This window comes from Vulpes vulpes, unplaced genomic scaffold, assembly GCF_048418805.1.
Source record: "Vulpes vulpes isolate BD-2025 unplaced genomic scaffold, VulVul3 u000000899, whole genome shotgun sequence".
NCBI classification, from domain to species: domain Eukaryota; kingdom Metazoa; phylum Chordata; class Mammalia; order Carnivora; family Canidae; genus Vulpes; species Vulpes vulpes.
Genome location: NW_027325780.1, coordinates 4,809,065 through 4,824,127, shown reverse-complemented (window position 1 = coordinate 4,824,127; position 15,063 = coordinate 4,809,065). Strand labels below are relative to the sequence as shown.

Sequence of the window (15,063 nt, the reverse complement as noted above, 5' to 3'; positions counted from 1 at the left end):
TTTAACTTAAATCACCTCTCTAAAGTCTCTATATCCAAATATAGTTACATTCTGAGGTACGGGGGCAGGGGGGTTAGCACATCAATATATGAATGTTGGGGAATAAATTCAGCCTGTAATAGAAGGTATCCAATTTTTTTTTTTTAGGTATCCAATTTTTGATAGCAGTTAACTACAAAACTCCCAGAACAGCTCCATAATCTAGGGAAAGATGGCTTTGATTCTAAAGAAAAGAGTGTTGCAATGCTCAGGTACTTTTATACATAAATAAAAAAAATAAAAGAGAATCAACACTTTCCTGTTTTAAGCACAGAGTATATTTGGTTTCTTTTTATAATAAAATGTAAATATCAGGCTCCTACTAGAACCTCTAAGATTGTGCTAAACAGCAGAGAGACAAAGGAACCTAGGATGGGAGATAGGAGAGAGAGTAGACACAACTGAAACAATGTATTGGGGGCAATCAGTTCTATGTACCTCAGCAACTCCTAGGGTCAGCGCTTAATAAAACCACTGAGTCATCATGAAATAGCTCTCAACTAGAAACACAAAGTCTATTACCAGTAGAATGGATGAATATATTGTTATTGTATCATATACTGGAATACCACGCAGCAAGGTAAAACAATGGATCGCCGCTTCACACCACAACATAAATGAATCTCGCAAGTTCATGTTGAGTGAAAGAAGTCACATACAAAAGAATACATATGATAAGATTTCATTTATATGAGATTCAGGAACAGGAAAAACTGACGCATGGTGACAGAGGTCAGACTAGTGATGACTTTTAATGGGTTGTTGGCTGAGTAAAGGTAAGAGGCACCCTGCTGGGGAACTGGAAATATTCCATACCGTGATATGGGTGAGGTCACACAGGTGTGTACATTTTTAAAGATTCATCAAGGGGAACCTGGGTGGCTCAGTGGTTGAGCATCTGCCTTTGGCTTAGGGCATGATCCCGGGGTCCTAGGACTGAGTCCCACATCAGGCTCCCTGCGAGGAGCCTGCTTCTCCCTCTGCCTATGTCTCTGTCTGTTTCTGTGTCTCTCATGAATAAATAAAGTCTTTTAAAAAAAGATTAAGCTTTATGCTTAAGATTTATGTATCTTGCTATATGTAAGTTATCAATTAAAATTTTTTAGTGCCACAGTGTAAAGGAAATCATATATATACGTACTAATTATAATTGTAGATTTGTTTCTTAAGCAAGCATTCAAATATTCTATTGACTGGTAGTTGGTAAGCTTGTATAAAGTAATACTTCATAAGTATTCTTTGATAAGTCAAAGAAAGACAAATACTGTATAATATCACTTATATGTGGAATCTTAAAAAACCAAACTCTGAGACACAGAGAGTAGAGTGGCGGCTACCAGGGGCTGAGGGGTAACCAGGAAATGGGGAAATATTGGTCAAAGAGCATAAACTTCCAGTCATAAGATTAACACATTCTGAGCACCTAACATACAGTATGGTGATTATAGTTAATAATACCATATTATAGACTTGAAGGTTGCTAAGAGAGTAGATCTTAAGTATCCACACCACAAAAACAGAACTGGTAATTATGTGACAGGATGGAGATGTTAGCTAACACTATTGTGGTAACTGTACTGCAGCATATGTCAGATCACCATGTTGTACACCTTAAACTTACACAACTATAGATGTCAATTATATCTCAATAAATGGGGAGGGGAAGCAATACTTCACTGAAATATCACCTCAAAACAGTAAGCAGAAGACTGCATACTTTTGAGTATGTACCAATAAGCATTTGTCTTTCCCAGCTACGGCAAATTTAAACCAGAGTAATTTGACAGCCTTAAATATAACCCTATACTTCATACAGTTGGCTAGCCAAAGAACCACAAAAAGTCTTTAGCACACATTCCAAACAAAATATCTCTCGCAATTTCAACATTGGAAATTCATGATAAGCATTATTATTACAACAGTAGCAGTTCAATGATTTGTACAGAAGGGCTCATGACAAAGTGTTATGAAACCTCCAGACATAGATGTCCAGATCCTTCCCCTAGCCTGCACAACCTGGCCTCCCTCTCCTCATCCCCAGCCTCTTCCTCTCTGACCACATCCCCTATTGCTCTCTTCCTTTCTCTGCTCAGACATACTGCACTCCTCAAACAAACCAAGCACGCTCCCTCTTCAAGGCTGCACCCTTGCTGGCCCCTCCTTCTCCACATTGGTCCTTCCCTCACTTATTTCAGGACATTCATAAAATGCCACTTCTCTGTTCCCCGGTTACACTATCTAAATGTGCAGGCACAGACCTACTTCCTCACCGTGTTCCCAGCTATATTTTTATCCCTGGCAGGAATCACATTCAATTACTCTAAATGTATTCCTATTTATCTTTTTTATTATTTGTCTTTCATATAAGAAAATAAGCTCCTTAAAGGCAGCGATTTGTACCTATTGTGTTCACTCCTATTGTGTCCAGGACTTAAAACAATACCTGCATATTATAGGAACTCAGTAAAGGTTTGATCAGGGGAAACCACAGCATTTTAAAGTCTTCTCCAGAAAGAAGGAATTTCTATTAAGGAGAAGAAAAAACCCATATACATTCCTCCCCCTTCTCCCCCGCCAAAAAAGGAAAAAAAGCTACTGCCACCCATACTTTTGACTTTCTTTTAGGAATTTTAACATGAATATTCCTCTGTTTTACCATAGATAAAATTTATCTCTTCTGGTAGTTTGTTAGAGAACAGGTCAGAATGGCAACCAGAAATAGAGAATCTACCAATTTAATTGCTCACTCATTTTGTAATTTTTTTCAGCAACATCTGAAAATTAGCAACATCTATCACTTTATTAGCAACATCTATCACTTTTTTTAAAAAAAGATTTTATTTATTTATTCATGCGAGACAGAGAGACACAGGCAGAGGGAGAAGCAGGCTCCATGCAGGGAGCCCGACGTGGGACTCCATCCCGGGTCTCCAGGATCGCGCCCTGGGCCGAAGGTGGCGCTAAACCGCTGAGCTACCAGCGCTGCCAGCATCTATCACTTAAAAAAAAACAATCTAAGTCCCGTCCTTTTTCTAAGGTTTTCCTCCATGCCAAGGCAAGACAGAATGGTTTCCTGGGAGGGCTAATTATCTGAGATGTCTCTTCAAACTTATTTTTTAAATATCTGTTCACTAGACAAGAGAAACTGATTTTCTGACAACAAAATTAAGAAAATCTTGGTTCATGTTCTAAACAGAAGGTTTGGGCAGCCCAAGTGGCTCAGCGGTTTTGGCCCCGCCTTCAGCCCAGGGCGTGATCGGAGACCCGAGATCCAGTCCCACGTCGGGCTCCCTGCAGGGAGCCTGCTCCTCCCTCTGCCTGTGTCTCTGCCTCTGTCTCTCTCTGTGTCTCTCATGAATAAATAAATAAAATCTTTAAACAATAAAAAAATAAACAGAAGGTTTATTGCATGTTCTGTACATAGTAAATCCTTTAATTTCTTTAGAAATGTCTTTCAAAATTTCCTTCACTTGGAGAATCAGATTCCCACCCTCATTCAGAATAGAGGTAGATTTCATGCAGTAATTATGATAAAATTATATTCGAAACATGTTTTAAAGTTTTGATTCCATGTTGGCAAAGTATGTGTTTTTCTATAGTTCCTTCTCAGTTTTCTTTGCTGATACTTTTCTCAAATCAACATATTGAGAAGGACATTAAGGACTTAAATTTTAGACACAAAATAGATGGTTTATTTCTCCTAAACAACATGCTCTACACTATTTCAAGTTCAGAGTTTTAGTGGACTGACCACTGACTTATACATACTAGGAAACTGACATCAAGGTTGTACCTGTATCTGGGGATGTACCATGCTAACTCCCCATGCTACATGACAACAGAAATAGCCAGGCCAGTGTGGACTCACACATTTCCATTCATTGTGAACATTGGCTTACATTTTGCTGTTTGTGCAGAAACCATACTTGAAAATCATGCTTCTTGTGAATCACAAAATGTTCTGAGCCCTCTTTGGATTAGCACTCTTAGAGGTGGCCCGGTCAGCTCTCCTGCTGCTCTGCTTTTGCCCTTCTGCTCACATTTCATCGCTATGAGGCAAATTTACTCTCATAACTCCCCAACTACGTTTTCTTTTACTCAGGATTTTCAGTGAAATCCACAGCACTCCCCCACCAACCTATCCACCTAGCCTTCCTCCACCCACTGCTTCTGCCTTCTGACCTCTGAATCATCAAGCCACCTGCTGACATCAGGGCAACACTGACCAAGGCCAAATGCATAGGTCTCTTCTGCTCCCTCCCATCTTGCTTAAACCCCTGGGACGGAACTACTGGATGGACTATCAATGTCCACTAGAGTGCGCTGCTCCCTTGGCTCTACCATTTGAGGGATCATGGATCACAGTTCTTAGCTGCCACCCCTTTGGTTCAAATAGATTAAGAACTCCTTAAAAATGGAAAAATAAGGCCATTTATTGCATGGGCAAAAGGAACAGATAATACCCCTCAGGTAAAGTTCATCACAGAGTTTAGCATTTTTGCCCTTGTGAAGGATGTGGCTTAGAGTGAATGTTGAGTACAGTGAGTGGGGCTTCACTGCCACCTCCTGGATGATGACTTGGCAGCACTGGACAAACCTGGGCAGAGCCAAAGGAGTAGAGTGTCACCTTAGTGAAATGGATTTAAAGCCAACTGTAGTAACTCCGAGCTCAGAACTTTCATAATTCTCCCTAAATGATTCCTGTCCACCCAAACAGAACTGACTTCTCCCTCAACCTCTACCCTAGAAAGGAGATATGCTTACTTATCTCTCACCAACTTATTTCTTCTCAGGACCCAACAGAAGAATGGGGACCCAACCACCTTACCTAAAAAGACAAGTGTTTTTAAAAATACATTCTGCTGGCTGGCATTATGGAAGACAGTATGGAGGTTCCTCAAAAAATTAAAAATAGAACTCATGTGATGCAGTAATTGCATTACTGGGTATTTACCCAAATAATACAAAAATACTAATTCAAAGGGATACATGCATCTCAATGTTTATTGCAAGCATTATTTATAATAGCCAAATTATGGAAGAAACCTAAGTTGCATACCCACCAATAAATGAATGGGTAAAGAAGATATGGTGTATATATACATAATGGAATAAAAGTCAGCCATAAAAAGAATGATATCTTGCCATTTGCAACAACATGGATGGATCTAGAGAGTAGCATTAGCTAAGCAAAATAAGCCAGTCAGAGAAAGACAAATACTACATGATTTTACTCATATGTGGAATTTAAAAAAACAAAACATATGAACAAAGGGGGGGGGGGAGAGAGACAAAGCATAAAACAGACCCTTAAATAGAGAACCAACAGAGGGTTACTAGAAGGGAGGGAGGGGGATGGATGAAATAGATAAAGGGGATTAAGTGTGCACTTATCATGATGAGCACTGAGTAATATATAGAAGTGTTGAATCACTATATTGTACACCTGAAATGAATATAACACTGTATGTGAACTACACTGGAATTAAAATAACATTTTCAGAAAAAAAACAAATACATTCTGCTGGCTGGGTTGTATTTTCCCAGTACAAAATAATTTTGATCTAAAATATAGCTTGAGGGGCACCGGGTAGCTCAGTCCATTGAGCATCCAAGTCTTGATTTCAGCTCAGGCCATGATCTCGGGTGATAGGATCAAGCTCCCTACTCAGCGCAGAGTCTGCTTGTCCCTGTCCCTCTGCTCCTGCCCCGACTCTTTCTCTCTCTTTCAAAAAAAATAAATAAAATATTTAAAATATAGCTTGAGCCGAATTATATTATCTAAATCCAGTGTTTGCCTTTGTTTTCAGTAAGTAGAAAAAAACATTCACATAGGAAAATCTCTAAAATTCAAGCTATAATCTACTTTTCCTTTTTATTTATTTATTTTTGGATACCATTAGTTTATTATAAAAGAGAGACATGAAAATTATTTACATGATGAAAGATTTCACAACTTCACTGGAATGCGCAGCTTCACTTCATGCCATTTTAGTAATGATTTCAGTCCACATACTTTCTGAGAATGTCACCATCTCTAAATAAGAAATAATCCTTATCTAGAACTACTTTGGTGCCTCCATACTCTGGGAAAATTTTATCTCCAACTCTCACACTAACTGGTTGAATCTCTCCACCCTTTCCTTTAGAACCTGATCCAACAGCTACTACTGTTGCTTGCAACACTTTTCCTTGAGATTTTTCTGGACGCATAATACCTCCTTTGGTTACAGTTTTAGCTCCACTCCTTTCAACTAAAACTCAGTCAAAGAAGGGAAGAAACTCTAAACGCTTGCCCTGCCATGACTCTGGCCACCACAGTTCCTACTTTACCTTTTTGTTTTGTTTTTTAAGATTTAACTTATTTATTCATGAGAGACACAGAGAGAGAGAGAGGCAGAGACACAGGGAGAGGGAGAAGCAGGCTCCATGCAGGGAGCCGGATGCGGGACTCGATCCAGGGACTCAATCCGGGGACTCCAGGATCAAGCTCTGGACCGAGGGCAGGCACTCAACCGCTGAGCCACCCAGGCATCCCTGTACTTTAACATCGTTTATTCACAGAAGGAGGAAACCAAAAGGCTAATAAATATACAAAAAGAAAATATATATATAAATATGTATAACCTCAATAATAAACAAGAAAATGTAAACTAAAGCAAGATAATTTCCACCCATCATAATGGTCAAAATTGCAATTATTAGTAATATCTAATATGGTCCAGGTGTGGGGAAAGAGACTTTTTCATACACTGTTGATGGAAATATAAATTGGTACAGCATTTTGGAGTACAGTTTGGCAGAATCGGTCAAAATCTAAAATGAAGCAAACCTGGGGCACCTGGGTGGCTCAGTTGGTTAAGTGTCTGACTCTTGGTTTCAGCTTAGCTCTCATGGGTTGTGAGATTGAGCCTTGAGTTGGGCTCTGTGTGCTCAACAGGAGTCTTCTTGGATATTCTCACCCTCTGTCCCTTCCCTCACTTGTGCACACTTTCTCTCTGTCAAATAAATAAATAAACCTTTAAAAAAATAAGAATAAAATAAAATGAAGAATACCTTTTGCAGCTTCAAATGTCCATCTCTGGTGAGCATTGTGATTGTTTCTCCAGCATGTATTCTGTGTATATTTCCCTAGCTTTGTAGAAGTCAGGTGGTTCCACAGGTAAACTGTCATCACCCTAAGCCAATCAGCACCATCCTGTTTCCTCTTGCTCCTGTTATTAATTCAGACAAAAGAATTTAACACAGGCCCAAGCCAATACATGCATACCATCCTCTTAGCTACAGTGCTTCATTCACACTGAGCAATATCCAAATTCAGTTTAGAATGAAATTTTATCTGATGGCTAGAGAAACACACGTCATCTTCCATAAGTGAATGAAGAAGCATGTGGCTCCAGGAGTCTAATCTCCCAAAGTGTATATTATCTAAACAAAAAATTTTAAATTCACTCCAGATCTTCTAAATAATCATACTCATATATGTATTTTAACAAACACACATGATTCTACCATTTATTGAGTGATGCTGAGTACATTCCTTAAACCTTCTGGGCCTAGTACCTTGCCTATCAAATACAATTTACATTCCTTCCTTCACAGATTATTACTATTGTCACGTAGAAATCTTTGTGTTAAGGGCATCTGGCTGGCTCAGTCAGAAGAGTATGTAACTCTTGATCTTGAGGTTGATCATGGGGATGTTGGGTGAAGAGAAGGAGAAGGAGAAGGAGGAGGAGGAGGAAGAGGAGGAGGAGGAGAAATCACTGTGGGAGACACTGTGGAACAGAAATAGATAAATAAGGTAGAGTTCCCAATCTTTAGAGACACAGAAAATTTAGTGGGAGTGGTGACACTGGATTTTCGTTCTTGCCCATGTGACTTCAGAATCAGGCCTTGACTCTTTTTTTTTTTAATAAATTAATTTTTTATTGGTGTTCAATTTACCAACATACAGAATAACACCCAGTGCTCATCCCGTCAAGTGCCCCCCTCAGTGCCCGTCACCCATTCACCCCCCCCCCCCCCCGCCCTCCTCCCCTTCCACCACCCCTAGTTCGTTTCCCAGAGTTAGGAGTCTTTATGTTCCGTCTCCCTTCCTGATATTTCCCACACATTTCTTCTCCCTTCCCTTATATTCCCTTTCACTATTATCTATATTCCCCAAATGAATGAGAACATACACTGTTTGTCCTTCTCCGATTGACTTACTTTACTCAGCATAATACCCTCCAGTTCCATCCACGTTGAAGCAAATGGTGGGTATTTGTCGTTTCTAATGGCTGAGTAATATTTCATTGTACACATAAACCACATCTTCTTTATCCATTCATCTTTTGATGGACACCGAGGCTCCTTCCACAATTTGGCTATTGTGGACACTGCTGCTAGAAACATCGGGGTGCAGGTGTCCCGGCATTTCATTGCATCTGAATCTTTGTGGTAAATCCCCAACAGTGCAATTGCTGGGTCGTAGGGCAGGTCTATTTTTAACTCTTTGAGGAACCTCCACACAGTTTTCCAGAATGGCTGCACCAGTTCACATGCCCACCAACATGGGCAGGAGGGTTCCTCTTTTCTCCTCATCCTCTCCAACATTTGTGGCTTCCTGCCTTGTTAATTTTCCCCATTCTCACTGGTGTGAGGTGGTATCTCATTGTGGTTTTGATTTGTATTTCCCTGATGGCAAGTGATGCGGAGCATTTTCTCATGTGCATGTTGGCCATGTCCATGTCTTCCTCTGTGAGATTTCTGTCTTTTGCCCATTTCATGATTGGATTGTTTGTTTCTTTGGTGTTGAGTTTAATAAGTTCTTTATAGATCTTGGAAACTAGCCCTTTATCTGATACGTCACTTGCAAATATCTTCTCCCATTCTGTAGGTTGTCTTTTAGTTTTGTTGACTGTATCCTTTGCTGTGCAAAAGCTTCTTATCTTGATGAAGTCCCAATAGTTCATTTTTGCTTTTGTTTCTTTTGCCCTCATGGATGTATCTTGCAAGAAGTTACTGTGGCCAAGTTCAAAAAGGGTGTTGCCTGTGTTCTCCTCTAGCATTTTGATGGAATCTTGTCTCACATTTAGATCTCTCATCCATTTTGAGTTTATCTTTGTGTCTGGTGCAAGAGAGTGGTCTAGTTTCATTCTTCTGCATGTGGATGTCCAATTTTCCAGCACCATTTATTGAAGAGACTGTCTTTCTTCCAGTGGATAGTCTTTCCTCCTTTATCGAATATTAGTTGACCATAAAGTTGAGGGCCCACTTCTGGGTTCTCTATTCTGTTCCATTGATCTATGTGTCTGTTTTTGTGCCAGTACCACACTGTCTTGATGACCACAGCTTTGTAGTACAACCTGAAATCTGGCATTGTGATGCCCCCAGATATGGTTTTCTTTTTTAAAATTCCCCTGGCTATTCGGGGTCTTTTCTGATTCCACACAAATCTTAAAATAATTTGTTCTAACTCTCTGAAGAAAGCCCATGGTATTTTGATAGGGATTGCATTAAACCAGGCCTTGACTCTTCTGGAGGGTCTAGGAACAACTTAATAAACAGCTTTTCTACCAATATATATAGCTGTTTATTAAGTTTATATATATATATATAAGCAAACAGTAGGTATACATGTAAGCAAAAGGAATAATGATCCAAAGAGGCTAAAAACAAGTTGCAGAGGAAAGCAACCAATTAGAACACTATTGTCATGGGGTGGAGGAAGAATTTTAAATTCTAGCAGCTATGTCAGTGGAGATTATTTTCCAGATCTAGAAATATGGAGATAGCCTAATGGAAATAAAATGACAAAAAAACCCATTCTCTTGACTGATAAGAGATCCTCCTGTGGACTAGGAACAGAAAAACATGCTGAATTGAATATTTTGGTTTCATTTACCTGATTCTTTCTTACTTTAATTCATGCTAACCAATTATAAATTTTCTAAAATTTTGCTAGAACCTTCCTCACTTTTTTAAAAAAAGATTTTATTTACTTATTCATGAGAGACACACAGAGAGAGGCAAAGACATAAGCAGAGGGAGAAGCAGACAAGCAGAAGGAGCCTTATGCGGGACTCCATCCCAGGATTCTGGGAGCACACCTTGAGGTGAAGGCAGACGCTTAACCACTGAGCCACCCAGGCATCCCTGAATTTTCCTCACTTCTACAGGAGATGACCCTGCATGCCAAAGTAGAACATAAAGGATTGAATAAAGGCTATGCAATGGGGAGAAACAAAATTTCATTGAAAGCAAAGGAAAATAACATTTTGCAGATGGGTTAGCTTTTTTTTTTTAGAGAGAAAATTTTCTCACTGTATAGTATATTCAACATCAGATACCCACAAACATAAACTCAATGCTCTAATCCCAAGTTACATGTGATGACAAGTGATGTCAAGGTTTGGGGTTTGTTAAGAAACAAACCGTACATTAATTAGTTTCAAGTTTTCTCATGTCAGAAGCTATCAAGAGGAAAAATAAGGGGTGCCTGGGTGGCTAGTCGGTTGGGTGTCTGCATTCAGCTCAGGTTATGATCCTAGGGTTCTAGGATTGAGTCCACATCAGGCTCCCTGCTCAGTAGAGAGCCGGCTTCTCCTTCTCCCTCTGCTGCTACCCCTCCTTGTGCTCTCTCTGTCAAGCAAATAAAAGCCTTAAAAAAAAAACAAATAATAAAAGCAGTGAATGAAAAACATAATTTTTCATTCATATAGAAGAGTGTTAAGGGTCCATTACCAACGTAAAACCCACAACACAAAACAATAAAGAAAAATCCATTTCATCCAATTCATGAGGACCAGCCTTAAAGCTTTAGGAGCCATGACCCTGCTGTTTCTAATTTTCTGTCAGTGGTTCAGTTCTATAGATGAAGGATTAGAAAACAAGTCAATCACATTTTTCAGTCTAGCCTGACACAGAGTTTATTACAGATCAAGGCAACTGTTGTAGCACAACTCAGATAAAAGAGCCAATAATGAGAGAGTCATGTAAGGAAATCCAGCTTCTCTGTTTCCATTTTAGTAGGAAGTCCGTTATTTTAACCAAGCAAGGGATTCTCGATCAGGAAACCCAAGTTCAAATACTCAGTCTTCACAGCTTTGACCAGGTAGTCTTTACAAGACATGTTACTTTATGACCCAGCTGCTTGTATCATGTGCTGTACAAGAAAACTAACTTGGCAACAAATCATCCAATTAAAATAGGCCGAAGGCATGGGCAGACATTTCTCCAAAGAAGACATATAGGTGGCCAACAGACACATGAAAAGATGCTTGACATCACTCATCATCAGGGAAATGCGAATCAGAACTACAATGAGATCTCACCTCACATCTGTCAGAATGACTAAAACCATAAACATTAGAAACAACAAGTGTGGTGAGGATGTGGAGAAGAAGGACTCCTCGTGTACTGCTCGTAGAAATGAAAACTGATGTAGCCACTGTGGAAAGCAGTATGGAGGTTCCTCAAAAAATTAAAAACAAAACTAATAGTTATTCCACTACTGGGTAATAGAATACAAAAATACTAACTGTATTGAATACAATACAAGAGTACAAAAATACTAATTCAAAAAGATAAATGCACCCCATGCTTACAGCAGCATTATTTATAATAACCAAATTATGAAAGCACCACAGGTGTCCATCAATACATGATTGGATAAAGATGAAGTGATATATATATATATATATACACACAAATGGAATATTATTCAGCCAAAAAAAAAAAAAAAAGAATGAAATCTTGCTGTTTGCAAGATTCATATGGAACTTAAGGAAGAAAACAAACAAAGGGGGATAAAAAAAACAAACCAAAAAACAGACCCTAAATAGAAAATGATGCTCATCAGTTACTAGAAGGGAGGTATGTGGGGTATGGGTGAAATAGGTGAAGAGGATCAAGAGTACACTTACTGTGATGAGCACCGAGTAATGTATAGAATTGCTGAATCACCATATTGTACACCTGAAACTAACATAACACTATGTTAACTATACTAGAATTAAAATTATAAACTTAATTTTAAAAAGACACTTGCCACCTCTGTATCCAAAGTTTAAAAAAAAAAAAGAATTAAGAGAGTATTCAAATGTATTTGTTAAATTCCATACAATGTTGTATACATTATTTGTATTCTCTTAAATAAATGCAAAGAAAACCATGTGTGGAGCTCAGTAAGATATAATATTTATTCATTTTAAAACATACACCTACACAGCAAGCCAATTTCTCCCCACCAGTACACATACATATTTCCTATTAGATTTAATCATATGTTTGTAAGGAGAGCAAAGTAATCTTAAACCAAAAGAAAGAATTATTTTTGGTTAAGTATCTATAGCCCCAGTTTCCAAAATCTTCCTTTTCAAGTAGTTCTGCCAAGGTTCTAACCAGATATGATACTCAGGTTTCAACTTGCACATATAGTAAATTATATTTAGTTCCTTAATTCTGAAGTTCACAATGTTTTAATAGGCAAAATATACCAAAAGCAAATATAGAAATGAAAAGGTAATTGATCCTAGATCCTCAGACATTGAGGTGAGATGTTCACACTGATATTTAAATAAAAATAACATCAAAATAAGCTGGAAAGCCACATGGCTTTTAAATATTGTCTGCTTCCCACACTGTACAGTGTGTTGGCAATACTTTTTAAAATAAAAATAAAACAATATCTGGATGTGAAGCCTATTAATGCCTACACATTAATTTTGTCTAGCATGTTAGTCATACCAATCTAGTCAAACATTCGGTCATAGGTTAAAAATAGAGCTTCAAAATCAAGCTTTTAATTGAATTTTAATTGAACCACCTATACACTTCTACATTGGAATCCCTCAATTTGCCTCCTCTTGAATGTCCTATTCTTTTGAGGACCAAGTATCTAAGTCAGAATTTCAATATTAAGCTATTCAGAGTAATAGAGGAAAGCACCAGTTAAATTCTTAGGCTAAGTTCTGGTCAGTGCCTTTTGGAAAAAACAACATGTTGTTAACTGGTTAAGGCAAAAAACACACACAAATTTTGGTCCTCTTAACAACCATTCTTTAAAACCAGGAACGCATAGTATGACCAGCAAACTAGAAACCAAAAACCTAGAGTCAAATTGGCTTAAGTATCCCACCTTGAAGTGATGGACTGGGGCACAAGAAAAGATGTGTGGATTATAGGTAAATAGTTTTGCCTATTAATAAAGAACTTCCAGGAAGGCCTAAGCATTTGAGGAAACAAGAAGAGAAGAACACTTCTAGATTCTGTCTGATATCACCTTCAAAATATCAGCGGACAGGAGTGAAGTCCATAATTGTGGATGTTTCCTCCTCAAAACTTGTTTGAGGGTGGGGGGAAATTGACAATAACTGGCCTAGAGAAAAATCATCAGTCCTAGTCAGTGGGTAACCCAGCTTCCCATCTCCTTTCCCACTGACAAACATATCCTCAACTCCAAGGTAAACCTACAAAATTCTCCTTTACCATTCTTATTGCAGTCATGTTCCTACACACAGGAACATGGACACCAGAATCTTACAATGCAGAGGACTATCTAAGGTCAGAGTCTTAGTCATTAGAAATAAAAGGTTTCTTTGAGAAATTTGCATTTGTGTGGTTCAGCAGAAAGGACAGATTCCCATAATACAATGATCAAACATGAACAATAATCACAGAAACCAGACATACATCAATTCATAGAGAGCAACTACATACCTTCTTAAAGCCTAGAAACAGCAAGCTTTCTAAATGTATATTTATAGTTAAATTATGGTAAAGGAAACAGTTTCTCTTACTGATGCTAGTTTTTTATTTCTTCAACTGTTCCTAGTTTTTATCACCCACCTCCACCAAACCCATTCCTAAATAAATGTACACATTTACACAGATAACACAGAAACTTCATACAACATGACCATTATAATGTTTCTTTCTCCCTTTTTAAACTCATTTTAATCTTGGGTAATTTTAAATGCACAATCTACAAATAGTAAATACACATTCATGTAATAAGAACCATATCACTATTATTCTATTGGATGTATCTTAAAATCGCAACAGTGGACTTGAAAGGTGACAGGATAGCAGTTGGGGAGGGACACTTATTCAGTCTTCGTTGGAAACACTTGGAAATCTGTCTTTTTTCTTCTGCAAGGCCTTTCTCAGAAAATGCAGGCAGTTCAGAAGCAAATGACAAAACCATGAATCTCTCTTCATAGGATATCAGCACTTCTGTTGCAAAAGGATGTCATCCCAAGAGCTAGAGCACCTAAAAGCACAGAGGGACATATGCCCAAATAATTTACATAAGTTTTTCTAGAAATTGATTTCTATCTCACTTGCTTTCGCACACTGAATATATTTATAATATTATAAGTATTACACAGTCTAAAAACAACTTTAGACCATATATCAAAAATGGGATTTTGAAGACAATGATCCACCGAAACTGTCATGTATAGCATATCATCTCCTTTTATGCAAATAATGACTAGTTTTGACAAAACAGATCCAAATTATAAAGGATATAATTATTAACTATTAAGTATTAATATAATAATTATTATATTGTTATGGTAATTATTTAATACAATAATTGTTACATTATTATAATATAATAAAAATTATTATTTATAGAGGCTACAGTTTACACAGTATGTGTAATGAGTGCATTGCAAAGATTTCTGCCAGGGCCTTGGAAGAGACTCATACTAGTAAGAAATTAAAACTTAAGACTTGCTTACTTCATAGTAAATTCACATATGATGATGTCACAGATGTTCAAAATGTGTTGTGGAGGTTAACAGCTTAATTCCAACAAACATTTATGCGAAAATGGGATTTTATTATCATTATATTTTACAGAGTTAATGAGATATTAAACATCAGATGACTTGTCTGAGGTCACATAGTAACTTACCACTCAAAAGACCTAATTTTTGTTTTTTGTTTTTTTTAATACTAAACAGTCATACTTAAAAGGGAGGCAATCTGGTTACCATTTAAAATTGACACTGCACTTTTCAAACCAATGTT

At 37.8% G+C, this 15,063-nt stretch overlaps 1 protein-coding gene and 1 pseudogene across 8 annotated transcripts in view; both read right to left on the bottom strand.

The window, feature by feature from the left end:
* Positions 1-6,042: 6,042 nt before the first annotated feature.
* On the bottom strand, positions 6,043-6,343 carry LOC112915631 (10 kDa heat shock protein, mitochondrial pseudogene; annotated as a pseudogene).
* A 5,857-nt stretch (positions 6,344-12,200) lies between these two features.
* Positions 12,201-15,063, bottom strand: part of CDKL2 (cyclin dependent kinase like 2) — a 42,481-nt gene continuing 39,618 nt past the window's right edge. For all 8 annotated transcript variants that reach the window (XM_025992977.2, XM_025992981.2, XM_072745462.1 and 5 more), the window contains one exon: positions 12,201-14,296. The gene's annotated coding sequence lies outside the window, so the exon portion shown is untranslated. The remainder of the gene's footprint in view (positions 14,297-15,063) is intronic.